We start from the raw sequence: 10,494 nt of genomic DNA on the forward strand, positions 1-10,494 counted from the left end.
ATTATTAGGCATTTGGAATGGGTCCCCTATGAAGAGAGATAAAAGACTGAGACTTTTCAGCTTAGTAAAGAGACTAAGGGGGAAATGATAGAGGTCTATAAAATCATGACTGTAAACAGTGAATAATGAAAAGTTATTTACTTGTTCCCATAAGAACTAGGGGTCACCAAATGAAATTAATAGGTATCAGGTTTTAAACAACAAAAGGAAACTTTTCTTCACACAGCACACAGTCAACCTGTGGAACTCCTTGCCAGAGGAGGTTGTGAAGACCAGGACTTTAACAGGGTTCAAGGTTAGGTCCATCAATGACTATTACCAAGGATGGGTAGGGTTGGTGTCCCTAACCTCTGTTTGTCAGAGGCTGGAAATGGATGACAGGAGAGGGATCACTTGATGATTAGCTGTTCTGTTCACTCCCTCTGGGGCATGCTAAGAGCAGAAGCAGGCAAAGCTGGGAGCTCTGGACATTCCAATTAAAACTGGAGAAAGTTCTGATTTTCTCTGCCCTGTGCTGATGGGCAGTATATTCCAACCCTTCCCCACCATCCAATGTCTCTACCTCAGCTTCACTCCACACCTGTCCCTTTTATACTCTCCTCCTTTACTTCACTTCCCTAGCTCCCAAAGTTCAGGTCCAGGGGGCTGGTGGCCCTGAGAGATCAAGCTACCATTCGACCCACAACATTCACACTGCTAGTTTTAGTCCTGAAGTAGGTGCCAAAGCCAAGAGATTTCCTCTTTCAGCACCGAGAGACAAGAGAAAAAGACTCTATGGTGCGCAGAGGAACTGCTTTTTGTTTGACATCCTTCACATATTTCATGTGGAAGAATAGAACAGTGCCAAAAGAAACGTGGTCATGGCAATGAGGCCTTCCTGTGCTGCAGGAACAAGTGAGCAAGCCCCACCAATGGGCATCAGTGAAACCAGCAAAACCATTTCTTTGACAGTATTACCTGTGTCTACAAGAGGAGTTTTTGTCAGCCTAGCTAGAACCAAACCTTTTCTAGAGTAGCGCTGCCTTTATATTTTTATTTAAAGAAAGCTACCAAAGAGTTCACACAAAGAAGAACCAAAATGAAACGCCATTTCTTGTTCTGATCCATATGCACTGTAAATGTTATCTCTTTTCTCTGGGGGACATGATATTTAGACACTGCTACTATAGTAGAAGATGTCATTCCAGAAAAGGGCTTATTGCTGATTCCATTTTAAAAGCTGTATTTGCTTTCCATTAAACCCCCCTACCTGAATAATGTAAAACAGCTTTCATCTCTGTACTTTTGAAATATTATAAAGACCCCAGTGATTGCAGATTATGCATGCCCTTATCATTGCTAAATGAATCCTGACACTAACATTTTGGCAAACAGTAAGATTTAGATTTAGTAAGGTCATTTATAGAACTTACCAACTTAGATCAAAATACTTTCATCCCTGATCAATCAACTAATTTGAATTTATGTACTAGAGTCTTTTTTGCCTTTGGGCAGGAAATGGAGTCTATTACATATTGCAGCTGTGAACACAGCAAATTTTTTGATGTGGGCAACTTGATGTCTTTTCAACTCTTCAACTCAGGAACTCTGAATATAATTTTATTTTCCAGATTCATTTACCACATCATGATCATCTTGCATGCAGACGAAAACAGTTCTTCCTGTTTAAAATTAGTCTTTGATTCTAGGCAAAAGCAACCTATTACTGAGACTTTTACTTCTATTCTATATAATAATCTCTTTTGGACAGAGTATAGAAGGTGTTTGAATTCTATTTCTTTTTATCTACTGCTGTTTTACATTTTAAAAATATACAGAATTATCCTGAATTCCTCACTCATCACTTAAGCTAAAGTGGGTATGAACTTCAGAATACTGGGCATGGCTTTTAATCACAGAGACAATATAAATAGGTACCAAATGAGTACAGGAATAAAAGGGTGCATAATGTCAGTTGTATGTAAATTAGAAAGTCTTTCAATGGTGCACTCATATTAGTCAATGGTATGTCATAAAGTATTTAAAAATGACAGAGGGAAAGATCGTCTCTTGGTTAAGGTATCACACTGAGATCCAGGAAACAGCCAATGACTTTCTGAATTGAGGTAGATTTTCAAAAATGCTGATAATTGGCCCAACTTTGCTCCTACTGAAGTCAACGGTAAAATTTCCAATTTTTTAAAAAAGACATGTATGTAATGCAAAATTAGAAAATAGACAAATTAAAAGAGAAATAATAATAATAAAAAATAACAATACATAATAAATTGATAATATTAGCATGTGATTCCAGAAGGAAATCAATGCCTCATACGCTGTAAAGAAAAATCAAGAGGAAACAAGGGACCTCACAATCATAGAGGGTATTAACATTTGGCTATGGTCAGGAGTAGGGAGGGAAGGTGTCAGGAAAAAAGAAGCAGAAAAAAGGCCATGAAAGATCTGGTTGCATGGCAGGCTGTGAAGAAATTTCAGCACCAGTCTAGCACTTACCTAAAGACAAGACCAGACAAATCAGGTCAAAATCATGCTGCTAAAGAAAAGAGGTGAGGGGTTTGATTTGCAAAGCCATTTCCTCTTTGGAAGCTGACTGCCTGCAGGATTGCACTTCCCTTTGCCTTGATGATCTCTGAGGAACTCCTCTGGAGACTGAGTCTCTGTCAACTGCAAGTTGTTTTTTCTTAGCCTTTTATTTCCCTAGATTTCACCTATCTTTTTCTTTCTGTCTTCTTGTGATTTTCTTCTTGCTCCTTTCCTGCAGCTTAGGGTCTAAAGAAATATTAAAAGCAGGAGTCATTAGGCTGAGAAGAGAGCTTTATACTTCCAGGACAGGAGACAAAAAATACAGAAAGGTCATAGGGTCATCCTTTATACATCCCGTCTTTCACTTTTTTCTTTGCTTCCTCATAGAGAGCGCTGTAATACACTGGCTTTGTATATAATACAGATTCTGCCAAAAAGTGCTGGCTTTGAGTATTTGATTTTACTCTTTACCGGATGGCCCACAAAATAGAGGGGGAAAGACTTACTACTACCAAAAGGAAAGGGCCAAATTATTATATTTAGCTGCTGGCCCACATAGAGCAGCTGTGAAACTGCTCCATTTCCTGGGCAGCCCAATGGATGATCACTTCCCAGCTATCCCTCGTGGTGGTATAAAGTGACTCAGAAGCAACCTACCTCAGTTTCCCTCTCTCACAAGGCTCCTGAAAAACGTCATCAGGTATGTGTATATTTTAAAACATTTCCCTTCTGGAGAGGGATCCAGTTTGTTCAGCCCGTACATACTTCATCCAACTGGCCAATGGTTCAGTGATTCAGATAGTTCCATCTCCTTGATTCAGTAACCCCAAGCTCTCCTACCCAAGCTGGGTTCAGTTCAGTCTCTCTTTTCTTGGACCAGGAATCCCTAGCCCTTCTTTGTAGAATTGCAATTATAATCCAAGCAGTTCCCTTACTCCCTATAACACTCACCTACAACTGCTTCCTCAACCCAGCCACAGCTTCCTCCTCCCATTTCTTGTTCCTCTCGGGTTCTTCAGAGAAGCCAACTGGCCTCACACAGGCTGTTTGTGAGGTGCAAGTGATCGGGGCCAGTTCCTTCTTAAAAGGACCAATTCACCCTAAGAAAGGGGAATTATGTTTGAAAGAGACTCAGTCTATTCATAAGTAGCAGTGTGCAAGGGGACCATACAAGATGCTGCAGCTTTTTATATGCTCTTTCTGATGGGATCAACACACTTTATGGGTTGTTAAGAGGATTGGTGAGTGACATGGCATTCCCACCTCCCCATATCCTTTGGGGCCCTCTGCTCCCAAGGCTATGCTGAGGGAATGCAAAGGATTTCCTGCAGGGTCTGTGCATCCACATAAGAGTCTTGACAAACAGGCCTTTAGCTCATGTAGCAGAAGCCCTTGTTTCTGAAGGAGTATGATTCTGGTGGGACTAACTAGATGTGCATAGAAACTGACAGTTGTTTTGAGGAATCTTCTTTTGCTATCTATTGTAGTGAGTTATATTGCAGCAGGATCTTCAAGGCTAACAGAGCACTGGTAAGGCCCACATGGGGGTGGAGAGGAATTAAGAGTTCTACAACATAGAAAAGTGACAGGAAGAAATTAAAATATATAAAACCTTACCAAAACGCCTCCAGAAATATTCAATGAAAGCCGAAGGGAAGAAAAAAGGAACACTGTGATGAGAAAAACAAAGAATAGGCTTAAGCATCCAGAAGAAACATGCCTGAGAATGTATAAATGGCAATGTATGATCATGTCATGGCTAACAATCATTTCAAACTACATGTCAGTTTGAGTGTTTTATAAAATACTGAAGGGAAGACAAATATTACCTTTCAAGCTGGCAGCTCAGAGTGTGATTTTTTCACGTTGCATTACAGCAACTCACAACAACAAAATCATGTTGCCATAGGAAACAATGCCAACTGGAAGAGATGATAACTTGTGAAAGATCTCAGTAGCATTCTCTCTCAATTACAGGGAAAAACAGAAAGGCAGAACTGGGAATCAGTAAGGCTGTGTCTACACTGGGCCACTTATTCCGGAAAAGCAGCCGCTTTTCTGGAATAAGCTGCGAGCTGTCTACACTGGCCCCTTGAATTTCCGGAAAAGCACTGATGATCTACTGTAAGAAATCAGCTGCTTTTCCGGAAAAACTATGCTGCTCCCGCTCGGGCAAAGTGCCGTGTTGGCAAAAAGTGGCAGCCATTTTTATTCTAATGAAGTGTGGGATATTTAAATCCCCGCTTCATTAGCAATTTCAGTATGTCTAATTTACATTCCTCTGGCGACAGAGGGATGTAGTCTAGACGTACCCTACATGTTTTGTTAGTCTATAAAGTGCTACCAGACCATTTATGGTTTTTTAAGTTCATCCTCTGAAAATCAGGCCATTTTAACATGTCTACAGTTGGGTACCCACAAACAAAGGCACCAAAAATAATTAAGTAAATTTGAAATCTAGATTGCAAATATTATTTAAAAACAACAAAAAATGTATTATCCATCTTCCCCAGCCCTGTTTGTGCTGGGGTCCTCTATCTTCTAGCAAAAGAGGATGATTCCAATTTTGAAAGTAGCTGACAACATACACTTGCATACATATATATATATATATATAGAAAGGTAGAGCAGGAGGTGATGTACAAACACATTTGAATGAAAGGGAGGTACTTTCTCCTTAATTTGGTACGCAGAGGCATAACATATTGGTTTACAGACTGTAAAGAAATAAAACACACATACTATTGAGTACAATAGAATCTGTATAATATTTGCGTCCTTTATATAAGCACGGTATATCTAGTGGTCTGATCAGCAAACTGAGCATAAGGGAAAACTGGTTCTGTTCCTGGCTTGGAAATGGAGTTGCCATGTGCTCCTATTTACGGCACAAGGAGTCTTGAACCTGCAAACCTTCTACATGCAGAAGACTTGACGTCAGTGATAGTTCAATGCTGAGAGGACCTTTAATCTTGCAGCACCTCAGTTTCCCAAATGCAAAATGAGAATTACACTTTACCTAATTTAATAAAATGCTTTGACATCCTTGCATAAAACAGTAAGCACAATGTATTGCTATCATATGGCTTTGCACTTTCCATGGTGCATAAATGCACATATGCAAGGAGTCTTTAAGTCTTCTGAGTGGAGAAATTGTGATTTTTTTAAAGTAATAAGAAAAACTGAATAATGCCTATATATTCTCATGGTTTCATTAAATAAGTGTTCCCAGTATGACTAAAGAACAATATATTGGATTAGTTTTACAGCTAGTTCAAAATGGAATTATTTGTTTTGCATTTTGTGACATAGGCAGCCTTACTTATAAACACGATTTTATTCAAAATCATGGCACCCATATTTATGCTAAGGTATGAAATATGCTTTGTCCATAAAGAGAATGGCTTTTGGATTCTTAATCTACCAAGGGTTCAGATTTCATTGCTAATTAACTGGAATTAAGTATTAGAGATGTTCTTTATTGTTGTAGGGTTATCCATCATGTACACAATCCATTTAACACAAACTAAATTGTATCCAAACTGCACTATCGGAGCAAGTCTCTTGTTACTTCAACTTGGTAGATGAAGACTTGAAATAAATAATTCAATTTTTAAAAAACCCAAACTCATTGTTAAAAAATAGAGAACATACAGTTCTTCCCTTCATTTGTGTCAGTATGATACTCAGCTATCTTTGTTAGACACACACTATATTGGAACATCTTGTGATACTTTAAAAAAATTAGTTTTGTTGGATTACATTTTTGTGGGTGTTGTAAAGCAGGCTTTTTCTGTCCACGGCCTTCACCTATAGCCCATCCTGCCACACAAGGCCCCTCACACAAAACCCAGATACTCAGAGGAGCATGGGAAGCACAATGCAGTTTTTGTGAATGGAATTTGACCTTATAGGCATCCTGGAACTCAAAGGCACCAAGAAAATAGGGAGGAAAGCATAACTAGATAACGCCTAGCTGAATTTACAGATAAGCCTCATTTGACCGTAGCTTGACCAGTCTTAGGGGCAAGGGAAAAAGTAAACATAGGGTAATAAAACACAATTGTCTCACACTAAGTATGCCCCATCTAGTCCTGTCCACGAGGGGATCACTCATACATCACGAAAATTCCTATAGGGCAGTATTGTCATACTACCTCATCACTAGCCTATCAGGCCCTGCCAAATGCAGACCCTAGCATGGCACCAGACACCGAATTTTTGTATAAAAGACCCTCTACCCCTTTGTTCAACGGAGGTTCCATGTATTGAGGGCACGTGTCTTTTTTTTGCCCGGCTAAAGTATTGATCACCCTGAGGCTGCCTCCCCACCCTTCGAGTCAAATATAGGGGTGCACGAGTCCTGAGCATGCTCCGAGTTCTAGTGTGTCTTTCTGTTGTTATTGTTTCTGGATTTGTAAGTACTGCTTAAATGTATTAGTTATTGGTTTAATTAATAGTTAAATTGTGTTAATTTCACTGTGTAATTCTGTAAAGCGTATCTAAGTTCTGTTAACCACACTGTGTAAATTGTATAATTTTGTGTTGTATAGTAGTGTGGTATTTAGGCTAAGTATAAGTGTTAGAAATAGAAGCCCAGGAGTTGTTAAGTTGTAAAAGTAGATTTATGACACCAGCTGCCCTAAAATAACCATAGAGGGGCTAGCTTTGGACAAAGTTTTTATTACCATTATATTGGCTTTGTTTTTGTATTTTTCGTTAAGCAAATTAGAGATAGTAATTTAATATAAGTGAATTGTAATCAAAGAATTGTAATCAGTTAAGTATAATTGTGCCCAAGCTTTTCTACGCTGTAAAAGTATTAAGCAATTGCTAGTTTAAAAAAAAAAACATTTGCTAATTGTTAGTTTTGATAAAAAAATCATTCCACTTAATAAAAATAATTTGTTTCACCATCATCCAGTAGTTTTCACTGGGTAGTCAGCTTTAACCCTTGAGGCTCCCATCACATCACCGAACCAAGGTGTAACAGTGGGCACAGAACAGATAGCTCTGGAGACAAAATGTGCATAGGAAGTAGCAGTGCCAAGACTATCCTGCCAGTGTTCTAAATTCTGTCCTGATAGTATAGAAGCCCACCGAGTCTTTTCACTGACTTCAGTGGGCTTTGGATTGGATCTCTTGTCTGGATCTGAAACAATATTTCATAATTGAGGTGTTCAATTAGCCTGATCCAAAGCCCACTGAATCAGTGGAAAGATTCTTATTCGCTTCTTTTTATTTGAATCAGGCTTTTTGCCATTATCAGTCGGCACTGAATGGGTAGTTTTTCCATTCATTGTTATGGTAATTTCTGGGGAATAGAGTGCAATACTGTAGGCCTGATTCTAATGACCTTATTTACATGGTTATAAATCCAGCGTAATGGCACTGAAATCTGTCAAGTTATACCAACATCAGTGATATCAAGATCAGGTCCAGTGTGCTTATACCAAGGGTAGGCGATAAAACAGCAGTGGTTCACCTGGGTTAATCCTTGGTGGGCTGCTGCCGCTATATTTACCTGCACCTCCAGAGGTATGGGTGATTGCAGCTCCCACTGATGGGGAACAGCGACTTGCAGCCAGCAGAAGCTGCGATCCCCTGGACCTGCAGAGGCATAGGTAAATATGGGAAATATGGGAGCCTGTTGGGGCTAGTCCTGGCAGACCGTATTTTCCCACTGCTGACTTATACCATCATTTCAGTGGAGTTGTAGGGTACATACTATCTGTCCATATAAGATTATATAATTAATTATTTCCCAAAGTAAATCTTAATGTAAGGTAGGGATTACAAAGACTGAGTTAACATAGAGAGTTTTAACAACTATTGCTCTATTATGAGCAAATCTAAAAAAAATCTAATGGAGACACAATACTTCACTTCCTTTCAATGATCTCAAGTTTCAGAATAACGCTTTCAAGTTTGAAGAGCAGTTAGTCTAAAATAGGATGAATGATTACTGTGTTAATCCAAACTGAACATCTATTCACTGACAATAATATGTGTAATTAATTGTACTTTTAATGTTTTCTAAAAAAATGCACATTACATGTAAATTTCCCCAGATACTTCCAAACACGTTGATTTCCAAACACGTGAAAATACTGGAAGGATGAGAAAGTTAGTGAGTTAAAATAATATTGAAAATGAATGATAAAAATATAACCATATTTAGCAGTTACACACAGTGATTTTTATCTGCGGATTTAGAAAGCACTGTAGAAGTACAGAGAGATCATTATCCCCATCTTACAGATGGGAAAACGGAGGTGCAGAGAATGAAGGGTATCACACCAGTTCAGGAACACAAAGGTGAACAGTATCTCCTTATAGCAAGGTTTCCCAAACTTTCGAAATCTGAAATTCCCTTTCAGGGACATGAAACCATTTCTGCTTCCGCTTCTCCTTCAGATAAATCTTAGTACCTTCCCCATTGTGGAACATGCACATTTTGATCTACACAACATACTTCCTCTAATGCTTTAATTGGCAATGAAAAAGTTAATTTAAAGTATCCTTGCTGATATGTGAGTTAGAACAGTGTTTTTCAACCTTTTTTTATAAAGTACCCCTTTAAAAAAAATTATAAGTACCCCCAGTACCTACAGTTTTCAGACACACACAATTTTTTTCTACCATTGCAACGCAAGACATTTGTTTAAACAACTTAATTGTAGCTGGGTGGGCAATGATGTTTTTGGGTGTAAAAAGTACAAAAATAATAAAGAACTGTAAAACTTAAAACAAAAATTCAGTTTTCTCCAAATTTCAGTGATGTTGACGTTCTCCCCAGACTTCTCTCAAGTACCCCTATAGGTATTCATACCACTGGTTGAGAAACACTGAGCTAGAATCCACTGAAAGGAATAGAGAAGTTCTCACCTCAGAGTCATTTTCCCAAGATCTCTGCAAATTCAGGTAATTTCTCTGTATCAGCTGAACTTCTTGATTTTCCTTGCAACCATCACAGATAGAAACTTACTTTTAGAAAATAAAACAAAAGGTAATCTGCTCTGGAGAACACCCTAGAGATTTGTCCAAAATCTCTTCCCACTTATCAGGGGTGCAGCCCACTCTTCAAGAAACAGTGCTGTATAGAATAGTCTGTTTTACCAAAAGTCCGTATATTTAAAGATGAGATTTTCTCGGTAACATACCTGGGGTTTGCTATTTCAGAGTATCAAGGAGGCTCATTTAAATACTGTTTCTCTTCTCACAGGACTCCAGAAGAGAAAATGGCACGAAACCTGCTCAAAGTAATGGTTTTGATCTCAATTTCAAGAACAACAAAAAAGCCACCTCTTCTTTCAAAAGTGCAAACTAGATTCCAAGAAAGTTCACCATATACCTTTTGAATGATTCAGAATCCAGGTATTCCCCCCAGATCATGGGAAGTAAAAGGCACTGAAATTTGGGAGTTAGAGAAGGAATTTCAGAGAGGAAGATTGCACCCAGCTCTCATCTTTGACAAAATCTCAAGCCTGCTGCTAACACAAGACCATGTATATTGCCTATAAGGTCTTCCTGGAAAATGTCAGTGGAGAGACAAGACACTTAGGACAGACAGACTGCCTAATCAGCCCACCTCAGAAATTCCTCAGTTCGAGATGCCACCCGGAGGCAAGGAAATGGTGATCTGGGGAATGTAGAATCACAGTAATGTAGGGCTGGAAGGGAACTCAAGAGGTCATACAGTCCAGACCCCTCCCTGTGCCAGGATGAAATACACCCAGTCCATCTCTGACAGGTGTTTGTCTAACCTATTCTTAAAAACTTCCAGGTCAGAAAGGCAAGCAGAGTTTGGTTCCTGGAGCCTAATTCCACAGCTGTGATGTGTGCATGGGGATTACTGAGTTCAATGAGAGTTACATGTGGGGACAGAGAGTCGGGCCTTGAAAACGAACCCCAAGTCCTTTTCTCCTCTTTGCTTCCTTGATTATATCTTGGACAAATGTTAATAATCCC

The sequence above is a fragment of the Pelodiscus sinensis genome, chromosome 3, assembly GCF_052426305.1.
Source record: "Pelodiscus sinensis isolate ZL-2025 chromosome 3, ASM5242630v1, whole genome shotgun sequence".
In the NCBI taxonomy this organism is placed as follows: domain Eukaryota; kingdom Metazoa; phylum Chordata; order Testudines; family Trionychidae; genus Pelodiscus; species Pelodiscus sinensis.